Below are 24419 nucleotides of genomic sequence, written 5' to 3' on the forward strand. Positions count from 1 at the left end.
CATGCCTGTAATCCCAGCTGCTTGGGAGGCTGAGGCAGGAGAATCGCTTGAATCCAGGAGGCGGAGGCTGCAGTGAGCCGAGATCGTAACACTGCGCTCCAGCCTGGGTGACAGAGTGAGACTCAGTATCAAAAAAAAAAAAAAAAATTCACTGAAACATTAAAAACTCTGTCAGTTATAATTATAGGAAAATTAAAAGAACAGGAAAACTAATCATTAATGCACTAAAGCAGCAGGTGAGCGAAGGGCAAGCGAGCATTTCCGCCTGTCACATCAGTAGTGGCATTAGATTCTCAGAAGAGCACAAACCCTACTGTGAACTGTGCATGCGAGGGATCTAGGCTGTGCACTCCTTATGGGAATCCAATGCCTGATGATCTTCTGAGGTGGAAGAGTTTCATCCCGAAACCATGCCCTACCCCAACGTCCCCTTCCATGGAAAAATTGTCTTCCACTAAACCAGTGCTAAAAAGGTTGAGGAGCACTGCACTAGAGAACACAGAAATATTGAAAATTATAATGTTTACTTTCTTTGAAAAAATGTATTAGTAGTTTAAATAGTGCTTACATTTTTATCATACAATTTATGATGTGCAATAGACATCTTTTCTTTTTTTTTTTTCTGAGACGGAGTCTCACTCTGTCGCCCAGGCTGGAGTGCAGTGGCTCGATCTCGGCTCACTGCAATCCCCAACTCCTGGGTTCACACCAATCTCCTGCCTCAGCCTCCCGAGTAGCTGGGACTACAGGCGCCCACCACCACACCCGGCTAATTTTTTTTTTTTTTTTCCCAGTAGAGACAGGGTTTCACCGTGTTAGCCAGGATGGTCTCGATCTCCTGACCTTGTGATCCGCCCGCCTTGGCCTCCCAAAGTGCTGGGATTACAGGCATGAGCCACAGTGCCGGGCCGCAATAAACATCTTTTCTATGCCTTAGCCAACTGTCACACTCCTTTCTGAGTCTGGAATAGCATCATATACTTTATGTTTTATACTTCAATATCACAGAATACCTTCTAGAGTTATTTCACTATGAAATTTCTTGCCAGCATCACTTCTTTTTTTTTTTTTACCAAGCCACTTTATTCATTTATGTAGATAAGTTCACCTTCACTAAGTTATTTTGGCTACATATCCAGAGTCTTTTGAATGGGAGCATCAGCATTCCCTCAGTGATCTATTTCTTCTATAACTCCATTTGAGTTCAATTTGAATTTCACTTCCATTGTTGTTACTTTTTGGTTTTTTGCTGAAATTTCATCTTTTTTGGCCAATTCTATCGGTTATCTATTTTTGTTAACTATCACATAGATTTATCACTGGGAGACAAGGAGGCAACACAAATACATGCTTTGCATAATTGTTACTTACGTAGTGACTTGTAGACAGAAGAGCTGGCAGTGAATTTTGTACTTTATACAATTATTCACAGTTAATATGCTGTGTAAAATTTAAGCCATGTTATTAGGGAATTGGTATTATGTAACCATACCATGGTAAGTGAAATGTGTGTATATAAGAACCACATAAAGCAACAACACCCTGTATATCACATCTTAAAATCACAGAACTTAAAAGCCTTCTTCGCAATAATCTAGCCACAGTGTGTATGTGGACCCTTGATGTAGATACTGATGACCCGTCTACTTCCTGCCTGACCATTTCAAGTGATGCCCACATTACTTCACAGGGAGGCTCTTTCATTGTTGAACAATTCTAAGTTAAAAAATAAAGCCCCCAGCTAGTATAATGGTCAAAAGCATAGGTTCTAAAATCAGACTGCCTGAATTCCTATCCTTGCTTTTCCTCTGTTGAGTTAGGTAAATTTGGGCAAGGTATGTAATATCTCCATGACTGTTTCCTCATCTGTAAAATAAAAATGTTAAGACCTTCAATCATGAGGTTGTTATGAGGGATGGCAAGTGTTCAGTAAATTTTAACCTATATAATTAATCATATTATCATCATTATCTGTAGAGTGCTTAGTCTTCCTTATCCATCCCCATGTACCTTGGTTCAAACCCTCTCCCCTCACCTAGATTCTGCACTAGACTCAGCTGAACACTGACAGTCTCTCACGCAGCTCTCCATATGGTCACCAGAATTATCTCTCCATATGGTCATCAGAATTATCTCCCCAAAAATAAAATCTGAGTCCTGTCAGCCTAAACAATTTGGCCTAAAGCCATCAGGTAGGGTAGAGCAAGCAGAGCAAGATCAGAGTCCTCGTTTAGGAGTGGGGAGGAAGCCATGGTGGCTGAAAGCAGAGTATCAAATACCAAGCAAAGTGGGGAGGGAATTCATGTGGTAAGGTGGCCTGGCCCAACATAACTTATAAGGAGTCAAAAGATGGCTACTATTTTAAAAGATGAAACGAAACCTACAGATTGAGGAAACACAGTAATCCAAGAGGGAAAGAAAACCCAACATCTGTCAAGCAGACACAATTACTTATTTTAACTCAATGTTTCCTTGTTTCCTTGTAAACATGTGGGTGTTTTGGTGTTCATTCATTTTGTTACTTTCTTAGCACTGGTTTTCACAAAATTCACTTTCAAAATAAAATTTCATTTGGAATGATGTCTCTTGAATTTGTCAACAAAAGGAAACTCCTAGTGATGCCTGACATCAGCCACACAAATATTTGGTATTTGAAAAAATGCTTGTTCTTTAAAAAACACATTTGTGGTTTCTCTGTCACTTAAAAAAAAAAAAAAAGAGAGAGAGAGAGAGAGATGTTTGGCACAGTGGCACATAGCCTATAGTTCCAGCTACTTGGAAGGCTGAGACAGAAAGGATTGCTTAAGTCCAGGAGTTCAAGGCTGCAATGAGCTATGATTATGCCTGTGAATAGCTACTGTACTGGGCAATGTATCTAGACCCCCATCTTTTAAAGAGAGAGAGAGAAAGAAAAAATACAAAAGAGAAAAGAAAATGACAAGAACAAAGAAAAAAGCAGACAATATTAACTGTGAATCTAAAACAGGTTGTAGGGCTCCTCCTGATGCTGTAACCTGATCATGGTGCACACTGATAAGCTCCCATTACAACAACATAAGAAAGCCACAGACAATGGAGCAAACCATCACCTTCCTTGTATTACAATCTCATGTCCTTGCTTTGGATGCTGTGCCTCCTAACCACACCTAGTAAAAGTAGCATCACATATTTGGCAACATCTAGTATTTAAGAACCAAGTAAAGGCCTAAAAGGAATTACCAGGCAAGACTGCATGGCACTGTTCAAAGAACACACACTTTTCATCAGGTAGATCCAGATCTCAATTATCCTTTTATTTTATTTTTTTTGAGACAAAGTCTTCACTCTGTCACCCAGGCTAGAGTGCAGTGGCAGGGTCAAGGCTCACTGCATCCTCAACCTCCAGGACTCAAGCGATCCTCCCACTTCAGCCTCCAGAGTAGCCGAGACCACAGGTGCATGCTGCCAAACTGGGCTAATTTTTTAAATTTTTTGTAAAGACAGGGTCTCACTATGTTGCCCAGACTGGTCTCAAACATTATGACATTGATACATAACTGTTAACTAGACTACAGACTTTATTCAGTTTTCACTATTTTTTTTAACCTGCATTTGTGTATTTCTATGCAGTTTTGTCTGATGTATAGATTTTTTTTTTTTTTTTTTTTTTTTGAGACGGAGTCTCGCTCTGTCACCCAGGCTGGAGTGCGGTGGCCGGATCTCAGCTCACTGCAAGCTCCGCCTCCCGGGTTCACGCCATTCTCCTGCCTCAGCCTCCCGAGTAGCTGGGACTATAGGCGCCCGCCACCTCGCCCGGCTAGTTTTTTGTATTTTTTAGTAGAGACGGGGTTTCACCGTGTTAGCCAGGATGGTCTCGATCTCCTGACCTCGTGATCCGCCCGTCTCGGCCTCCCAAAGTGCTGGGATTACAGGCGTGAGCCACCGCGCCCGGCCAGATGTATAGATTTTTATAACCACCACTGCAATCAAGATATAGAACTGTTCCGCTACCTCTCTATATTTACAGCCCCTCCACCCCCCCGTCCCCTGGCAATCACTAATCTATTCTCCATCTTTACAGTTTTGTCATTTTGCGAATGTCATATAAATGGAACTATATAGTACGTGACCTTTTGAGATTAGCTTTTTCACTAAGCACATTACCCTTGTAGTCTATTCAAGATGCTGCATGTTATCTATAGCTTGCTTGTTCCTTTTGATTGCTCAGTAGTATTCCATGCTATGGATGTCACATGTTTTGCTTTACACTTGTTGACAAAACATTTGGGTTGGTTCACATTTTGCTGTTTTGAATAAGTCTGCTACGAACAATTATGTACAAGTTTTTAAGTGAACATATATTTTATCTTATTTGGAGTAAATAACCAAAGGAGTGATTTCTGGGTAGTATGGTAAGTATATGTTTAATTTTTAAAGAAACTGTCAGGTGGACCCAGAGTCTATAATCCTAGCACTTCAGGAGGCCAAGGCAGAAGGATCGTTTGAGCCTAGGAGTTTGAGACACCAGTCTGAGTAACATAGCCGTACCCTGTCTCCACAAGAAACGCAAAAATCAGCTGGGCATGGTAGTGCATACCTATAGACCCAGCTACTTGGGAGATGAAGTGGGAAGATCACTTGAGCCCAGGAGTTCAGGCTGTAGTGAGCCATGATGGCACCACTGCACTCCAGCCAGGGTGACAGAGCGAGACCAGGTCTACTAAAAAAAAAAAAAAAAAAGAAAATTGACTAGTAAAAATTAAATTAAGGCCAGGCGCGGTGGCTCACACCTGTAATCCCAGCACTTTGGGAGGCCAAGGCAGGAGGATCACGAGGTCAGGAGTTCGAGATCAGCCTGGTCAACATAGTGAAACCGGCCGGGCGCGGTGGCTCAAGCCTGTAATCCCAGCACTTTGGGAGGCCGAGACAGGCGGATCACGAGGTCAGGAGATCGAGACCATCCTGACTAACACGGTGAAACCCCGTCTCTACTAAAAAATACAAAAATCTAGCCGGGCGAGGTGGCGGGCGCCTGTAGTCCCAGCTGCTCGGGAGGCTGAGGCAGGAGAATGGCGTAAACCCGGGAGGCGGAGCTTGCAGTGAGCTGAGATCCGGCCACTGCAGTCCAGCCTGGGCAACAGAGCAAGACTCCGTCTCAAAAAAAAAAAAAAAAAAAAAAAAAAAACATAGTGAAACCCTGTCTCTACTAAAAATACAAAAAAATAATAGTTGGGCATGGTGGTGCGTGCCTGTAGTCCCAGCTACTCAGGAGGCTGAGGTAGTAGAATTGCTTGAACCTCAGAGGTGGAGGTTGCAGTGACCCGAGATCACACCTCTGCACTCCATCTTGGGCAACAGAGTGAGATTTCGTCTGGGGGAAAAAAAAAAAATTAAATTAAATTAAAAATTTTTGGCTGGGTGCAGTGGCCCACACCTGTAATCCCAGCAATTTGGGAGGCCAAGGCGGGTGGATTATGAGGTCAGGAGTTTGAGATCAGCACTCTACCCTGGGTGACAGAGCAAAACTCTATCTCAAAAAAAAAGCAAAAAAAAAAAAAAGAAATAGGCCGGGCTCAGTGGTTCACACCTGTAATGCGAGCACTTTGGGAGGCCAAGGCAGGGAGCTCACCTGAGGTCAGGAGTTTAAGACCAGCCTGACCAACAAGGAGAAACCCTGTCTCTACTAAAAATACAAAAATTAGCAGGGTGTGATGGTGGGCACCTGTAATCCCAGTTACTCAGGAGGCTGAAGCAGGAGAATCACTTGAACCCAGGAGGCGGAGGTTGCGGTAAGCTGAGATTGTGCCATTGCACTCCAGCCTGGGCAACAAGAGTAAAACTCTGTCTCAAAAAAAAAAAAAAAAAAAAAAGCAGAAAGTCAAAACTATTCTAAAAGACTTTTCTTTAATCCCTCATATATCGCGGTACAAAAATTGACAGAGAAAAGAATGGAAGAATGAGGGAAGGGAACACAAACATCCTGGATTCACAGTCTGTTCAAATGCTAATCAAATCACCTTTGAAAACCAATTTCAACACACACACACACACACACACACACACACACACACACACACACACTTAGGTTGGGTGCGGTGGCTCACACCTGTAATCCCAGCACTTTGGGAGGCCAAGGTGGATGGATCACCTGAGATCAGGAGTTCAACACCAGCCTGGGCAACATGGCAAAACCCCGTCTCTACTAAAAATACAAAAATTATCCGGGCATGGTGGCGAGCACCCGTAATCCCAGCTACTAGGAGGCTGAGGCAGGAGAAATGCTTGAACCTGGGAGGCGGAGGCTGCAGTGAGACAGAGCAAGACTCTGTCTCAAAACAAAAACAAAAGAAAATTTAAAAAATTAAACATACACACTCAGACCCATATATCCTTTTCAAGTGAACCAAACCACAGCCAGTCTTTAATTTCTTTATAGCACCATTGAGACTCTTAAATAATTTCTTTGAAATAAACTATAAAAATCAGATTCTTATACACATTCTTTTTTATGGTTATTGATTTTGGCAAGATAGGAGAATTAAAAGAGGGAATAGTCTATACAGCAATGTGAAGTCTACCAATCTAGATATTCATCAATTATGAAATAACTAAGAATCATTTTAGTTCAAACTACCACCACATATCATGTTCATTCAACAACTACATCCCAGGCTCTGGACTAGGGTCATGGCTTCCACAGGACATCGTACTATTCCAGACTAAACTGAGTCCCTTAGGTCCCTAAGACTCTTTTTTCTATTCATCTGTATATCCCCAAAGGATTTTACATAAATTATAAATCAACCATGTAAGATAATATCCTGCTGCCAATGTGAGGGCTAAAAATTTGATCTTGCAATTTGTTTAGTCTAATTCTCTTCCAGAGTTTCTGAACACCTTTACTACTGAAATTTTGGACAAGGTAATTGTTATGAGAGGTTGTCCCCTAAACTGGAAGATGTTTAACAGCATGCCAATAGCACCTTCCCAGCTGTGACCCATGAGAAATGTTTCCAGACACTGTCAAATGTCCCCTAAGGGGCAAAATCACAACTCTACCCCTACCCCCACTGAGAACCACACACCATAAAAATCTAGGGATTGGGAATGCAGGGAAATGGAAGGATTAGGTGAAGGAGTAGCTAAGGAGAACAGGGTGGGTTTTTTGGTTTTGTTTTTGTTTTTTTGAGACAGATTCTCACTTTGTCACCCAAGCTGGAGTACAGTGGCGCGATCTTGGCTCACTGCAACCTCCGCCTCCCAGTTCAAGCTATTCTCGTGCCTCAGCCGCCCGAGTAGCTGAGATTATAGGTGTGGACTACCATGCCCAGCTAATATTTTGTATTCTTAGGAAAGACAGGGTTTCGCTATGTTGGTTGGGCTGGTCTTGAACTCCTGGCCTCAAGTGATCCACCTGCCTCAGCCTTCCAAAGTGCTGGGATTACAGGTGTGAGCCACCGCGTCCAGCTCAAGTAATGAAAATATTCTAAAACTGATTGTGGTAATGGATGCACAACTGTGAAAATACTGAAAACCAATGAACTGTATACTTTAAGTGGCTGAACTGTATGTTATATAAATTATATCTCAATAGAGCTATTCTTTTTAAAATTCAGATTCTGGACTCCACTCCAGATCTCATAAATTAGAATCAAAAGCAGAAAGCCAAAACTATTCTAAAATACCTTCCAGGATCACCAGGAGGACATTTGGGGTTCACAGCCAGACAGTGATGAACATCTCAAACTAGAAGATGCACAGACTGGCCAAGAGGAGAATGCGCTTGCTGTGCACTACCCAATGGTTAACTGCTTGGAAAAATATGAAAACTTATAACGTGTTAAATATGTTCAATAACACATCTCAAATTTATGTCTAAGAACACATTTCAATTTCAACTCCGTGTTAAGTTGAAAGGATAGCTTCCTAAACAAATTATGACATAAGTACCTTCACCTTTAAAGAAACAGAAACTAAAACTCCAAATATTATATGCTTTTGCTTCTATGCTCATTTACAAAGTGGTTTTACAATTACTGGTTTTGAGTTATACTGCAGCTACTCACACTGTAAGAAAAAGATAACATAAAGTACAAGAAAATAAGATTGAGTATAATTTTTAATTAGACCTGATGCATCAATCTGAATAGCTAACACCAAAAATCCTAAGCTATGAAATCTAAATTTCCCAATAAATCTGAACATCTGGAAGTATACCTCATAGCAATTAGAAAAAACTGTACTATGGAAAAGATTTAAGTCATTCTGGTTTCTGTTTTGCAAGTTCCAGCAGAAAACTAAAGCTAGGGTTCATTGAAACAAACACTGCTAGTATCTCCTATTTCCTCCAAGAACAAACAAGAAAGCCATTATTATCTCAAATGTTCTTCTGAAAAGTATAATGACCCTTCTTATAATATTATGGAAAATATGAAAAAGAATTTTAATCAAAATAGCATTTGTAAAGTCACGTGAACACTTTCGTTTTCATTTTATTTTTAAACTTTAAAATCTAAATACTTACCCAAATACCCAGTGTTTCTAAAACTAATGACTAAATCTGATTTACTTCTGTCTCTAGTATGTAAGTGACATCTGAACTATGAGACTCATATGAAAAAGTATGTCATTTATTTGTACATGAACTGTCTCTCAGGCACTCGACCTAGGGGAGTAACACATATCAACGATCTCCAGAATGTGCATATTACAACCTGATACCAAAGTGATGCTATATTCATGTATTTATTAACAAAGAATGATGCTTACAATATATTGAGCAAAAAGTTCATGAATAGTATATATAGTTCTTGTTTTCACAAGAAAAATATGTATATATATTCACAGGAAATGTCTAGAAGAATATATATGAAAATGTTATTCTCTTATATAATGTTTGTGTTTCTAAATTCTCTACATTAAATAAAAGTTTTGCAAAAAGAAAAAAAAATGCCTGGATAAAAACACATCCAGGCCAGGCATGGTGGCTCACACCTGTAATCCCAGCACCTAGGGAAGCCAAGGTGGGCAGATCATGAGGTCAGGAGTTTGAGACCAGCCTGGCCAACAGGGTGAAACTCCATCTCTACTAAAAATATAAAAATTAGCCTGGCATGGTGGCATGCGCCTGTAATCCCAGCTACTCCAGAAGCTGAGGCAGAAGAATTGCCTGAACCTGGGAGACAGAGGTTGCAGTGAGCTGAGATCACACCACTGCATTCCAGTCTGGATGACAGAGCAAGACTCCATTTTGAAAAATAAATAAATTAATTAATTAAAAAATTTTTTAAAAATAAAAACACACATCCAAACCACTGCCGGTTGGGAAAAAGAGAAAGAAAAACAGATACACAAAAACTCTTCTGTTTCTGGGAAGATGGGGTAGACATGCTTTTTCCTTATTCTTGCCATCAGTACAACTAAAAATCCTGAACATTATGCTCTGAAAAGTGGAAAGAAAGCGGAACAGCTAGAGACTTTAGCACACAAGGAATAATACGGTGACAAGTTCCCTGGGTTTTCTTTTTGCCTCATATATCCCAGAATTAGAACTAATGAAGCTGGCAATCCAGAAACATCAATAAATACAGAAGGGAAAAGTCCCAGCCGGGAGCAGAGTAGTGCATGCCCGTAATCTTTGCTACCCTGGGAGGACTGCTGGAGGGCAGGAATTTGAGGATACAGGGTACTATATTCACAAACCTGTGAATAGCCACTGCACCACAGCCTGTGCAACATAGCAAGATCCTGTCTCTAAAAAAAATAAAGGCTGGGTGTGGTGGCTCCTGCCTGTAATGCCAGCACTTTGGGAGGCCAAGGCGGGCAGATCACTAGAGGTCAGGAGTTTGAGACCAGCCTGGCCAACATGGTGAAACCCCATCTCTACTAAAAATACAAAAATTTGGGCCAGGCAGAGTGGCTCACACCTGTAATCCCAGCACGTTGGGAGGCCGAGGGGGGCAGACCATGAGGTTAAGAGATCAAGACCATCCTGGTCAACATGGTGAAAACCCGTCTCTACTAAAAATACAAAAATTAGGTGTGGTGGCACGCACCAGTAGTCTCAACAACTCAGGAGGCTAAGGCAGAAGAATCACTTGAACCCAGGAGGTAGAGACTGCAGTGAGCCGAGATTGCACCACCGCACTCCAGCCTGGTGAAAGAGCGAGACTCCGTCTCAAAAAAAAAAAAAAAAAAAAAACAAAAGTACAAAAATTAGCTGAGCAGGCCGGGCACAGTGGCTCACACCTGTAATCCCAGCACTTTGGGAGGCCGAGGTGGGCGGATCATGAGGTCAGGAGTTCCAGAACAGCTTGGCCAACATAGTGAAATCCCATCTCTACTAAAAATACAGTGAAGTAGCCAGGCATGGTGGCGGGTGCCTGTAATCCTAGCTACTCCGGAGGCTGAGGCAGGAGAATCACTTGAACCTGAGAGACAGAGTTTGCAGTGAGCCGAGATCATGCCACTGCACACCAGCCTGGGCAACAGTGTTAAGACTCCATCCCGGCCGGGCGCGATGGCTCAAGCCTGTAATCCCAGCACTTTGGGAGGCCGAGACGGGTGGATCACGAGGTCAGGAGATCGAGACCATCCTGGCTAACATGGTGAAATCCCGTCTCTACTAAAAAATACAAAAAAAAAAAAAAAACTAGTCAGGCGAGGTGGTGGGCGCCTGTAGTCCCAGCTACTTGGGAGGCTGAGGCAGGTGAATGGCGTAAACCCGGGAGGCGGAGCTTGCAGTGAGCTGAGATCCGGCAACTGCACCCCAGCCTGGGCAACAGAGCGAGACTCCATCTCAACAACAACAAAAAAAAGACTCCATCTCAAAAAACAAATTAGCTGGGCATGGTGGCAGGCTCCTGCAATCCCAGCTACTCATGAAGCTGAGGCACGAGAATCACTTGAACCCAGAAAGCAGAGGTTGCAGTGAGCCAAGATCACACCACTGCACTCTAGCCTGGGCGACAAAGCAAGACCTCTGTCTCCCAAAAAAAAAAAAAAAAGAAAAGCCCCAACAAAAGTCAGCCTTCTTTAGCTAAAAGACCAAGAAAGTGGCAGTCTAGCAAGACAGAAAAGTTTTAGACAATAACCAATCTACTCCAGCCAAACACCAAGAAAATACTGTGGCTTAAAACCTACCCGTTCTAGTAAAGGCCAAGTGGGGAGCCTAGATTTCCAACCTCTCAAAGCTGTAATTAGGCACTCAACACCCCTTCCAAGGTGAAGACAGAGAAAGCTAAGTAGGGTAGCCAGGAATTTCATCCCTGCAGACCAGTAACAAGGTCAGTGGGGACCCCGTGGGGAACCTGGGCCTCCACCATAGTATATCAATACAAACTGCAGTTTCTTTAAAAAGTAAGCATGTGACTACCACATGGCCTAGCAACTGTACTCCTAGGCAAACTGCCAAACTATTTTTCAGAGTGGCTGTACCACTTTACTGTTAACTGTTTCAATGTCAGTACCCTGGTTGTGATATTGTACCGTGATTCTGGAAGAAATTTCCACCAGGGGAAACTGGGTAAAGGGTACAAGGGATTTCTCTGTATTACTGTTTCTTACAATTGAATGTAAATCTATAATTATCTCAAAATTAAAAACTTGCCGGGCGCGGTGGCTCAAGCCTGTAATCCCAGCACTTTGGGAGGCCGAGACGGGCGGATCACAAGGTCAGGAGATCGAGACCATCCTGGCTAACATGGTGAAACCCCGTCTCTACTAAAAATACAAAAAAAACTAGCTGGGCGAGGTGGCGGGCGCCTGTAGTCCCAGCTACTCCGGAGGCTGAGGCAGGAGAATGGCGTGAACCCGGGAGGCGGAGCTTGCAGTGAGCTGAGACCCGGCCACTGCACTCCAGCCTGGGCGACAGAGCGAGACTCCGTCTCAAAAAAAAAAAAAAAAAAAAAAATTAAAAACTTATTTTTAAAAACTGTGTTTAAAAACTAAATTAAAAAATTGACAAAATACTAAATATTTAGACTTAAGGCTGAACTATGAGTTATATATCATTATATCCCAAGCACCTACACCAAAGCCTAGAACATATTAGACCATAAATACTGAATTAGATTGAACATACAATCAGCACTTCAAAAATATAAGATGCTTACAAACTTAACAGTTCCATTTCATTGGCTGTAAATCAAGTAACAATACCTTAAAACAAGTGCAAAAAGGTTACCTTTAAGAAAATACAAAAGTATTCTGGAATCTTTTCAAAGAAAACAATGACTCAGTCCTAGACTACAATGACTTAGATATTACCTCATTATTTTAGCCAATTTATTGTAGGAAGAGAGGGAGGGAGGCCAGCAAGACAGTAGGCTAGCCTATGAGGCTTAAAAAGTACCATGTATATAATTTAAAAATTAGCATATAGTATGGATTCTTTAGAACCCAGGTAGCACACATAAATACTACACATACCAAACCCATTTGCAAAGGTGTTTTAAACCAAAAGTCTTACTCTACTTGTCCAAGTTTCATCGGTATTTCTGATTTTCACTAGGTCTGGCTGAATAGGATTATGTCTTATCTTTTAGAGTAACTATCAGAACTGGTGATTATCTCCATCATCTATGAACACAATCCTTTTCATTTGATAAAACTGGCATTTGGTAACAAGGAAGTATCTTATTTTACCAGAAAGACCCAAGTAATTAATTAATTAAAGAAAAAATGTATTCAGGGATCTTTATTGTTGCTTTGGTTTGCTGGTTTTCTAAAACCAATAAAACAATTGTCTTTTCCTGCATAAACACCTGATTTGAAAATCTAGATACAATATTATTTTATTTTATTTATTTTTGAGACAAGGTCTCGCTCTGTCACCCAGGTTGGAGTGCAACGGCACGATCTCGGCTCACCGCAACCTCCACCTCCAGGGTTCAAGCAATTCTCCCTGCCTCAGCCTCTGAGTAGCTGGGATTACAGGCGTGCACCACCATGCCTGGCTAATTTTTGTATTTTTAGTAGAGATGGGTTTCATCATGTTGGGCAGGCTGGTCTTGAACTCCTGACCTCTGGTGATCTGCCCGCCTCAACCTCCCAAAGTGCTGGAATTACAGGCATGAGCCACCGTGTCTGGCATTACAATATTATTTTAAACAGCCTTCATCATTAAGCAATGAAAGTGCAAGTAGAGTCAGCAGTCAGTAAAAAGATTTTGTGACTGAATAATTCAAGTACAGAATTAACAGCCAAAACTACATGAACTGAACAGATAATGACAAAAACCCAATCAGGGCCAGGCACAGTGGCTCACACCTTAATCCCAACACTTTAGGAGGCCAAGGTGGGCAGATTGCCTGAGCTCAGGGGTTCAAGATCACCCTGGGCGACATGGTGAAACCTCGTTTCTACTAAAATACAAAAAATTAGCCATGCATATGGTGGCAGGCACCTGTAGTCCCAGCTACTTGGGAGGCTGAGGCATGAGAATTGCCTGAGCCTGGGAGGCAGAGTTTACAGTGAGCCGAGATTGCGCCACTGCACTCCAGCTTGGGCAACAGAGCAAGACTCCATCTCAAAAAAAAAAAAAAAAAGACCCACTGAGGATAGCAACATTACAATAATGGCAAGCCACATTTACTTTGATCCTTTATGGCCCATATGAACACATGATATCTTAACTATTTGAGAATTCAACTTTTGGTCCAGGCACAGAGGCTCACAACTGTAATCCTTGCATTTTAGAAGTCTGAGCCTGTAATCCTAGCACTTTGGGATGGTGAGGCAGGTGGACTGCCTGAGCTCAGGAGTTCGAGACCACCCTGGGGGCAATATAGTGAAACCCCATCTCTACTAAAATACAAAAAATTAGCCAGCTTGGTGATACACAGCTGTAATCCCAGCTACTCAGGAGGCTGAGGCAGGAGAATTGCTTGAACCTGGAAGGTGGAGGTTGCAGTGAGCTGAGATTGTGCCACTGCACTCCGGCCTGGGCCACAGAGCAAGACTCTGTCTCAAAAAAAAAAAAAAACAACTTTTGAACAATTCTCTCTTAAACCTCTGGCCTTTAAAATCCCAATCATATCACATTTAATACACATGGGTTATTAAATGGGTCCAGGAATTGTTGGTCTGCAGTAGAACTCTGCAACAAACAATAAACAGTGCAACAAACAATAAACAGTTTCATCACCAAAAGGTACCCGGATGTAATCTCAACGAGTAAAAAAACCTCAGTCACTCATATATCACTGACATATTTCCTTTGGACCATGATATAACACAAGGCAACTCATTTTGTTGATCATTCTCAGCCACTATGAAGTTTATCACTTATGCCTGTAAATGGTACATGGTCATGAACTGCTATAGAATAAAGTCCAAGAGAACCCATCAAAACTGTGGAAGATTAAAAAAGATGGAACATTAAAAAAAAATTGATGGATCATTAAAAAAAAAAATGGATCATAGACCTAAATGTAAGATAGAAAACTATAAAACTCCTAGAAGATAACAGAAGAAAATCTAGGTGACTTAGGGTTTGGCAATGACTTCTTAGATACAACCCCAAAAACATGATGTAGGAAAGAAAAAACTGATAAGCTGGACTCTATTGAAGTTAAAAGTTCTGATCTGCAAAATACACTGCTAAGAGAATAGAAACACAACAGACTGGGAGAAAATATTTGCAAAACATGTATCTGATAAAGAACTGGTATCCAAAATATACAAAGAGGCCAGGTGCAGTGGCTAATAAAATCCCAGCAATTTGGGAGTCCAAGGTGGGTGGATCACAGGAGCCCAGGAGTTCCAGACCAGCCTGGGCAAGTGTCGAAACACTGTCTTTACCAAAAAAAAAAAAAAAAAAAAAAAACACATTTAGCCAGTCTTATAACCCAATCTCAAAATAAATAAAAAATTAAAAATGAAACAAAATATACAAAGAACTATTTTATTTATTTATTTACTTTTTTGAGATGGAGTCTCCCTCTGTCGCCCAGGCTGGAGGGCAGTGGCGCGATCTCGGCTCACTGCAAGCTCCGTCTCCCAGGTTCACACCATTCTCCTCCTCAGCCTCCCAAGTAGCTGGGACTAGAGATGCTGGCAAATACGCCTGACTAATTTTTTTGTATTTTTAGTAGAGATGGGGTTTTACCGCATTAGCCAGGATGGTTTCGATCTCCTGACCTCGGGATCCGCCCGCCTCGGCCTCCCAAAGTACTGGCATTACAGGCGTGAGCTACCGCACCGGGCCACAAAGAACTCTTAAAACTTAATATGAAAATGAACAACATGGCCGGGGCGGTGGTTTACACCTGTAATCCCAGCACTTTGGGAAGCCGAGGCAGGCGGATCACCTGAGGTCGGGAGTTAGAGACCAGCCTGCCAACATGGAGAAACCCCATCTCTACTAAAAATACAAAAATTAGCCAGGCATGGTGGCACATGCCTATAATCCCAGCTACTCGGGAGGCTGAGGCAGGAGAATCACTTGAACCTGGGAGGCAGAGGTTGTGGTGAGCCAAGATCGTGCCATTGCACTCCAGCCTGGGCAACAAGAACAAAACTCCGTCTCAAAAAAAAAAAAGAAAAAAGAAAATGAGCAACCCAATTTTAAAAATAGGGAAAGATCTGAACAGGCACTTCACCAAAGACACACCAATGGCAAATAAGCATATGAAAAGATGTTCAATAACATATGTCATCAGAGAATTGCCAATTAAGACAGTAATTGTGACAACTGTGGTTAAAAGAAATCATTAATAAGAAAAAAAGACTTCAAATTCATTAAAAAAAAAAAAAAAGTTTATCCCTATTAGAATGGCCAAAATCCAAAGCACAACACCAATGCTGGCAAGGATGTCAAACAATAGGAAATCTCATTCATTGCTAGTGGAAATGCAAAATGGTACAGCCAGCAAGGTGAACTGCAATCACCTATGGTCCCAGCTACTCAGGAGGCTAAGCCAAGAGGATTGCTTGAGCCCAGGAGATGAGCCTAGCCTGAACAACACAGCGAGACCTGTGTTTTTTTAAAAAAAAAAAAAAAAGGCCGGGCACGGTGGCTCAAGCCTGTAATCCCAGCACTTTGGGAGGCCGAGGCGGGCGGATCACGAGGTCAGGAGATCGAGACCATCCTGGCTAACACGGTGAAACCCCGTCTCTACTAAAAATACAAAAAGAAATTAGCCGGGCTTGGTGGCGGGCGCCTGTAGTCCCAGCTACTCCGGAGGCTGAGACAGGAGAATGGTGTGAACCCGGGAGGCGGAGCTTGCAGTGAGCCGAGATCACGCCACTGCACTCCAGTCTGGGCGACAGAGCGAGACTCCGTCTCAAAAAAAAAAAAAAAAAAAAAAGTTATACCCAGTTTGGGAGGTTCTTACAAAACTAAACATACTTTCTCACCACACAATCCAGCAACTGCACTCCTTGGTATTTACCCAAAGATGAAAACTCAAGTCCACACAAAAACCTGCACGTGGACATTTATTCACAAATGCCAAAACTTGGACCAACCAGGATGCCTTTAGTAGGTGAATGCATAAGCAAATTGTAGTGTACCCAGACAATGGAACACTATCCAGCAATAAAAAGCAATGAGCCATGAAGTCACAAAAAGACATTGAGAAACCTCAAATGCATATTGCTAGGTGACAAAAAGCCAATCTGAAAGGCTATATACTATATAATTCTAATGATATGACATTCTGAAAAAGGCAAAACTATGAAGACAGAAAGATATTAGTGGTTACAGCAGTTGAGGGGAAGAAGTAGGGATAAATAGGTGGAGTACAGGCCATTTTTAGGGCAGTGAAACTATTCCATATACATATCATTATAAAACCACCTTTGCAAAAATTATAACTGAGACAATTATTACAGTGAAAGAGATCTGATCTAAACGACTCCATCCTGCTTCTAACTTCCAAGCTGTCCTTGTTCATTGCTAGACTTGGGCTGAACTAACTTTGGGAGGAACTTAGTTTACAGTTTAGGTTAGTTTTCCCAAAACAAACCCCCTTCCTGGTTGGGGACTGGACTGCCTTTGCAGGACTAACAAATTCTAACAAGATTAGAAATTATGGTTTAAGAGTCACGCAGCTAGAGGCTGCAGGATTCTAAACCTCCCTAAATTACTCCTGGGGATAACATCATTATTGCAAAACCCAAGATCGTGCTTGAGATATTTTTCAGACCCTATACTCAATGGATTAGCTGAGATATTTTGCAGACCCTATACGCAATGGATTAGCTGAGATATTTTGCAGACCCTATACGCAATGGATTAGCTGGCACCAACCAGATTGATTTAAACTGGCTCATCTTGTCTTGTGGCCCCCACCCAGGAACTGACTCAGCACAAGAGGACAGATTCAACTACTTATGATTTCATCTCCAACCCAATCAATCAGAACTCCTGACTCACTGGTCCCCTACCCACAAAATTATCTTTAAAAACTCCAATTCACAAATTCTCAGAGAGACTAATTTAAGTAAAAATAAAACTCCAGTCTCCCACACAGCCAGTTCTGCTTGAATTACTCTTTCTCTACTGCAATTCCCATCTTGATAAATCGGCTCTGTTGAGGCAGTGGGCAAGGTGAACCTGTTGGGCGGTTACAATTATACAGTCAAGCATCACATAACAACGGGAATACATTCTAAGAAATGTGTTAGGTGATTTCATCATTGTGCAACCGTCATAGAGTGTACTTACACAAACCTAGCTGGTATAGCCTACTACACATCTAGGCTATATAGTACAATTTGTTGCTCCTAGGATACAAACCTGTACAGCATGTACTACTGAATACTGCAGGCAGTTGTAACACAATGGTAAGCATCTGTGTATCTAAACATATCTAAAGACAGAGAAAAACTAATGTGTTATGCCAAGAGTTACATCACTAGGCAATGAAAAATTTTCAACTCCACTATATAGAAAGTACCTGTCTCTACAAAAAAAGAAAAAAATTGCCAGCCTTGCTAGTGTGCACGTGTAGTCCCATCTATTTTGAAACCAGAAGTTCCAGGCTGCAAGGAGTTATGATCATGCCACTGCACTCCAGCTTGGGTAACAAAGCAAGACCCTGTCTCTTTTTAAAAAAAAAAAAAAAAAAAAAGTCTATTAACTTTAAAAAAGAACCTCTGCACAATGGAATGATCTTCATTCCTTTTTTTTTTTTTTTGAGACGGAGTCTTGCTCTGCCGCCCAGGTTGGAGTACAGTGGCCGGATCTCAGCTCACTGCAAGCTCCGCCTCCCAGGTTTATGCCATTCTCCTGCCTCAGTCTCCCGAGTAGCTGGGACTACAGGCGCCCGCCACCTCGCCCGGCTAGTTTTTTGTATTTTTAGTAGAGACAGGGTTTCACCGTGTTAGCCAGGATGGTCTCGATCTCCTGACCTCGTGATCCGCCCGTCTCAGCCTCCCAAAGTGCTGGGATTACAGGCTTGAGCCACCGCACCCGGCCATCTTCATTCTTTATATACTACTGTACCACCTCATAACCATGACTAACATTACTAATACCACTCACATCTCAAACATAACAATCTAACTCCTTACAACTTAAAGTGTCATCTGTATACCAACAGGATTAGCATCATCTTATAGATCAGAAATGCAAAATCTTGGGTCCCACACTAAACCTTCAGAATCAGAATCTGCCTTATAACAAGATCATCTGATTTGTATGCACACTAAAATCTGTGAAGTCCTAATCTAAAGCTTTTGATTCAAAGGCCACACAAGGCAAGGGGGACAGAAATCAAGGCCCTGGGCCCTCCCAAAGTTAAGCCTTATAAGACACCCCACCATATACCTCTCCAATCTAAACCAAGCCCCAAATTTTTCACTATCCCTAGTGGACTATATAGAAGCCTGTTTTGGTGTTGAGCAAATCAAAAGAATAAAAACTTTCTGAGAAATCATAGCCACAGAGGAACTGCTGTATGCACTGACATCTTAGTTTCTCATAATCTGGATAAGCCAATGACTGTCAAGTCATGCAGTTTGAGGAAATCAAAAACTAGTGATGCCACAGAATACCTGACAGATATTAACACCAAGGCTAACTTCTGAAGCAACAATGTAAGCCAGAAGATAATGGAATGATAAGTTCAAGGCTGGACAGGGTGGCTCACGCCTGTAATCCCAGCACTTTGGGAGGCTGAGGTGGGAGGATTGCTTGAGTTCGGGAGTTCGAGACAAGCATGGGCAACATAGTAAGACCCCCATCTCTACAAAAAGAAGAAAAAAGAAACAATAAATTCAATAAACTGAAAGAAAATAAAATACAATACTAATAAACATACATATAAACATACAATACTATGCCCCCCAAAAAGTAGTTTTCAAGTATGAGAGAAAATATATACCTATACGGTATATCCACAGAAGTTTTCTGGGGACAGGGTCTTTGCTGGGTTAGATTCTCAAAGGGATATACATTTAATGAAATTAAGAACCACTTATTTACAAAAGCATTAAAGGTCATTCAACTTAACTACCTCCTCAGTATCTCTAAATACCCTGGCTCTGTTTTTTTTGTTTGTTTGTTTGTTTGTTTTGAGACGGAGTCTCGCTCTGTCGCCCAGGCTGGAGTGCAGTGGCCAGATCTCAGCTCACTGCAAGCTCCGCCTCCCGGGTTCATGCCATTCTCCTGCCTCAGCCTCCCGAGTAGCTGGGACTACAGGGGCCTGCCACCTCGCCCGGCTAATTTTTGTATTTTTTAGTAGAGACGGGGTTTCACCGTGTTAGCCAGGATGGTTTTGATCTCCTGACCTCGTGATCCGCCCGTCTCGGCCTCCCAAAGTGCTGGGATTACCGGCTTGAGCCACCACGCCCGGCTCTGGCTCTGTTTTAACATAAGTTAAACTCAGTATCTTACTTTAACATGAGGAAACTCACCATCTTATAAGAAAGTTACATTCCGTTTTTCTCTTTAACTTCTACTTGATGGTCCTCGTTCTTTTGTCAAAGCAACAAAACACTAAATCTAATGCCTCTTCCACTTGCCAGATCTTTGATATACAGTTAGCCCTCCAAAGCCACAGGTTCCATTCACATCCTCGGATTCAGCCATCACATAAATATTTTTTTAATTTAATTTAATTTAATTTTTCTTTTTTTGAGACCATTTCACTCTGCCTCCCAGGCTGGAGTGCAGAGGCGCAATCTCCGCTCACTGCAACCTCTGCTTCCTGGGTTCAAGTGATTCTCATGCCTGAGCCTCCTAAGTAGCTGGGATTAGAGGCATGCGCCAAGTATACTGCAAGACATGCACAGGTACATCAGTTTACGTATGGGACCTTAACATCCTCAGATTTTCTTATCCGCAGGAGCTCTGAGAACCAATCTCCCATGAATACCGAGGACAACTGTATTTGAAAATAACTGTCCCCACCTCTTTATTCTCTAAATGAAACATCTGTAATTCCTTAAATAATGTCTCAAAAAATTTAATTACTCCATCACCAGCCAGACTGTTTTATTCTGGAAAGACTCTACCCATGCTCTGAAAATGTGCCTCTTAAAACTGAACACTCTCATTTTATAGTAGAGGGGGAAAAAAACCTCAACACAATACTAAAGGTCTGGAATATCATGCTCCCCTATATTTTCTTTTTTTTTTTTTTTTTTTTTTTTTGGTGTGATTGCACCAAGCTGGATAGCAGTGGTGCAATCATGGCTTACTGCAGCCTCTATCTGCTGGGCTCAAGCAGTTCTCCCACCTGAGCCTCCCAGAGTAGCTGGGACTATAGGCACATGCCACGGCACCCAGCTAATTTTTGTAGAGACAGGGGTTTCAGTTTCTTATGTTTAAAAATATAGCGGCGGTCTGGGCATTTATGCTTCTGACTGCCTGAATAATACCACCTCCCCATTACTGTCTCAAAGTTAACAAGAGAAGCCTTTTTTTTTTTTTTTTCCAGACAGGGTCTCACTCTGTCACTCAGGCTGGAGTGCAGTGGTGCAATCTCAGCTCACCGCAACCTCTGCTTCCCAGGTTCAAGTGATTCTTCTGCCTTAGCCTCCCGAGTAGCTGGGATTACAGGCATGCGCCACCATGGCTGGCTGGCTGATTTCTGTATTTTTAGTATAGACAGGGTTTTGCCCTGTTGGCCAGGCTGGTTTCGAACTCCTGGCCTCAAGCAATCCACTTGCCTTGGCCTCCCAAAGTGCTGGGATTACAGGTGTGAGTCACTGCAACCGGCCCAGAGAAGCATTAAAAAAAAAAAAAAAAAAAAACTGTTTTAAATAATATTTAAGGACCAGATGTGATGGCTCATACCTGTAATCCCAGCACTTTGGGAGACCGAGGTAGGCAGATCATTGAGCTCAGGAGTTCAAGACTAGCCTGAGCAACATGGTGAAACCCCATCTCTACAAAAAATACAAAAATTAGCCAGATGCCAGACGTAGTGGCACACACCCGTAATCCCGGCTACTCAGGAGGCTGAGGTGGATCATTTGAGCCCAGGAGGCAGAGGTTGCAGGGAGCTGAGATCGTGCCACTGCAATCCAACCTGGATAACAGAGCAAGATTCTGTCTCAAAAAAAAAAGGAATATTTAAGTAATAAACATCCAGCTCTACTAATTAAAAACTAATGAAGATTAACTGAATCCTTGATTGTGATTCAATTCAACAAAGCACCATGAACTCCTTAAGGCATTTATTTTATTTATTTATATTTTAGAGGTAGGATCTCACTGTGTTGTCCAGGTTGTACTTGAACTCCAAGGCTCAAGTGAGTCTCTTGCCTCTGCTTCTCGAGAAGCTGGGACTAGTCAGGCATGGTAGCTCACGCCTGTAATCCCAGCACTTTGGGAGGCCAAGGTGGGCAGATCACAAGATCAGGAGTTCGAGACCAGCCTGGAGAACATGGTGAAACCCTGTCTGTACTAAAAATACAAAAAATTAGCCAGGTGTGGTGGCAGGCACCTGTAATCTCAGCTACTCGGGAAGCAGAGGCAGGAGAATCGCTTGAACCCAGTAGGTGGAGGTGGCAGTGAACCGAGATCATGTCACTACACTCCCAGCCTGGACAACAGAGCGTCCATCTCAAAGAAGCTGGGACTACGGGCACAGTTCACCATGCTAGGCTCCTAAGACATTTATTTAAACCCACTTAGTCATTCATACCTAAGCACAATAAGTATAGCATTTACAGTGTGTATCATGACACTTTTAATAATAAAGTCAGTGTTTTAAAGTCAGTGTATACTGTTTCTTCTATTTTACTTTTTAAAAAATAACCTACAGCACTTACCAGAGTGTATACACCTAGAAGGTATATAAATACCTGTGGTATTAAATTGAACACAGTAGAAAGAATGCTAGAGATTAAAGTTCAAATTCTGACTCAGCTACAACTTAGTAAATGACCTTAGGAGAAGGCAGAATTATTCTGGGCCTCAAAGTGGTTCCAATAAGTCCATGAGTTTTGTATTTCACAGCCAATCTGCCATCTATATAATCCAATGAAACTTAAAGGAAATGTAATTTTCATTGAAAACATCAATGCATCACTAATTCCATATACACAAAAATTATTTTTTGATTTGTATCACTAGATAATATCTTACTAGCATTCTGAAGGTCACCCATTCCAGTCACAAAGCCCTTAATTCTCACAACCTTGATTTTATAAATAAGAAAAGAGATAGACTGATCTGCCCTAGACCTCATAACTATTACATGGTACAGATGAAACCTGAACCTTGGTCTTTTGACACTCAGTCCAGTGCTATTACTGCCATAATATAGTTGCCTGTCACTGATAATTGCAAAGTTTGTTAATTTGGGCAAGTCTACCTTAGACTCTTAGACAACACACTGTTGAAAGGCATCCCACCTCTGACTGATGAAACAGGCTGACTGGTTTGCCTCTGAAGCATCTCAGCAAGTCTCAGCTATACTGAGCACACAAAGTTATTCAGAATATCCTTCAAACATTTCTTTTGTATCTATTATTGTTATCTTACTTCAGCTTGATAAAGAACAACTGTCTGGGTAGCCACTGACACTCTTAAAATATACCCAGCCCAAGAGAACTTGCTAAAATGGAACATACTAAATTGGCTGAGTACTAAAGCAACTGGCTATATCAGAGAACCTCATTCTTGGTGACCCAAACTTACCTTTAATTATCAGATATACGACCATGCAATACTGATGTTATTGTTTTAAGAAAATCAGATGTGATTAAAACAGTGAGATTATCCCTTTTTTAACCTATTAAACTAGCAATATTAATGAAAAAAAATTGTTTGAGACAGGGTCTCACCCCATTACCCAGGATAGAATGCAGTGGCATGATCATAGCTCACTGTAACCTCAAACTCCTGGGCTCAAGTAAGCCTCCTGCCTTAGCCTGCTGAGTAGCTGCGACTACAGACACCACCATGGCCAGATACATTTTTTTAGCTTTTTTTTTTTTTTTTTTTTTTTTTTTAAGAGATGGGTCTTGCTATGTTGGCCAGGATGGTCCTTTTTTTTTTCTCCCTCCTTGGGAGCTACTTAACCAGGCTTGTTTTGAACTCCTGATCTCAAGTGATCCTCCCACCTCAGCCTCCCAAGGTGCTGGGATTACAAGCGTGAGTCGCCATGCCCAATCATGTTTCTTTTTATCCTTTTTCTTCTTGTTCTTCACAGAGACCTCTTCTTCTACCACTACTACTTTTTCTTCTTCCCTATCTTCTTCAATTTTAATTTTACTCTTGGCCTTTTTTGCTTTCTTTTCAGTAATTTCATTTTCTTTACCTGTTCTACTTAGAGTTTTTAAAAATTTTTTACTTTTTGTACAAATGGGTCTTGAAACTCCTGGCCTCAAGCAATCCTCCCATCCTTGGTATCCGAAGTGCTGGGATTACAGGTGTAAGCCACTGCACCTGGCCCTATTTTGTGTTTTTTTTTAAGAACAGATTGGAAGTGTGAACCCACCAGAGAATCCATTCTTTTAAAAAATCATTTTAATATTTTCTGATTAAAAGGGAACTGTGGGCCAGGTGTGGTGGCTCACACATGTAATCTCAGCACTTTGGGAGGCAGAGGCAGGAGGATCACTTGAGGCCAGGAGTTAAAAGACCAGCCTAGGCAACATAGTGAGATCTCGTTTCTACAGAAAAAAAAAAAAAAAAGCAAAAAATTAGCCGGGTCCATGTGGTGGTGAGTGCCTGTAGTCCTATCTACTTGGTAGGCTAAGGCGGGAGGATCACTGGAGCCTGGGAGGTCGAGGCTACAGGAAGCAGTGATCACACCACTGCACTCCAGCCTGTGTGACAGAGTGAGACCTTGTGTCAAAAAAATAAATAAAATTAAGTAAAGGGGAACTACCCCTTTTTGAAGTACAGTGTGCTTTTAAAAAGCATTTCTGCATGTCTGGTAATAAAAGGCAGACAGAAATATAACAAGCAAATGGGTCAGATACTGCCTTTTAACAGCAAATGGTTTGTTACCCCCATGTCTCTGTAACTTAGCAAG

The 24419-nt window shown here is 41.8% G+C and overlaps 1 protein-coding gene and 1 long non-coding RNA gene across 51 annotated transcripts in view; one reads left to right on the forward strand and one right to left on the reverse strand.

Annotated features, from left to right (window-relative positions):
• The window catches only part of MAP4 (microtubule associated protein 4), a 231975-nt gene that overhangs the window by 190348 nt on the left and 17208 nt on the right, over positions 1 to 24419 (reverse strand). The window lies entirely within an intron of this gene.
• LOC144339175 (uncharacterized) lies at positions 20552 to 23787 on the forward strand. The gene is made up of 2 exons (XR_013413898.1): positions 20552 to 20973; positions 23319 to 23787. It is a non-coding gene; the product is annotated as an uncharacterized LOC144339175 (long non-coding RNA).

The sequence above is a fragment of the Macaca mulatta genome, chromosome 2 (assembly GCF_049350105.2).
Source record: "Macaca mulatta isolate MMU2019108-1 chromosome 2, T2T-MMU8v2.0, whole genome shotgun sequence".
Taxonomy (NCBI): Eukaryota; Metazoa; Chordata; class Mammalia; order Primates; family Cercopithecidae; genus Macaca; species Macaca mulatta.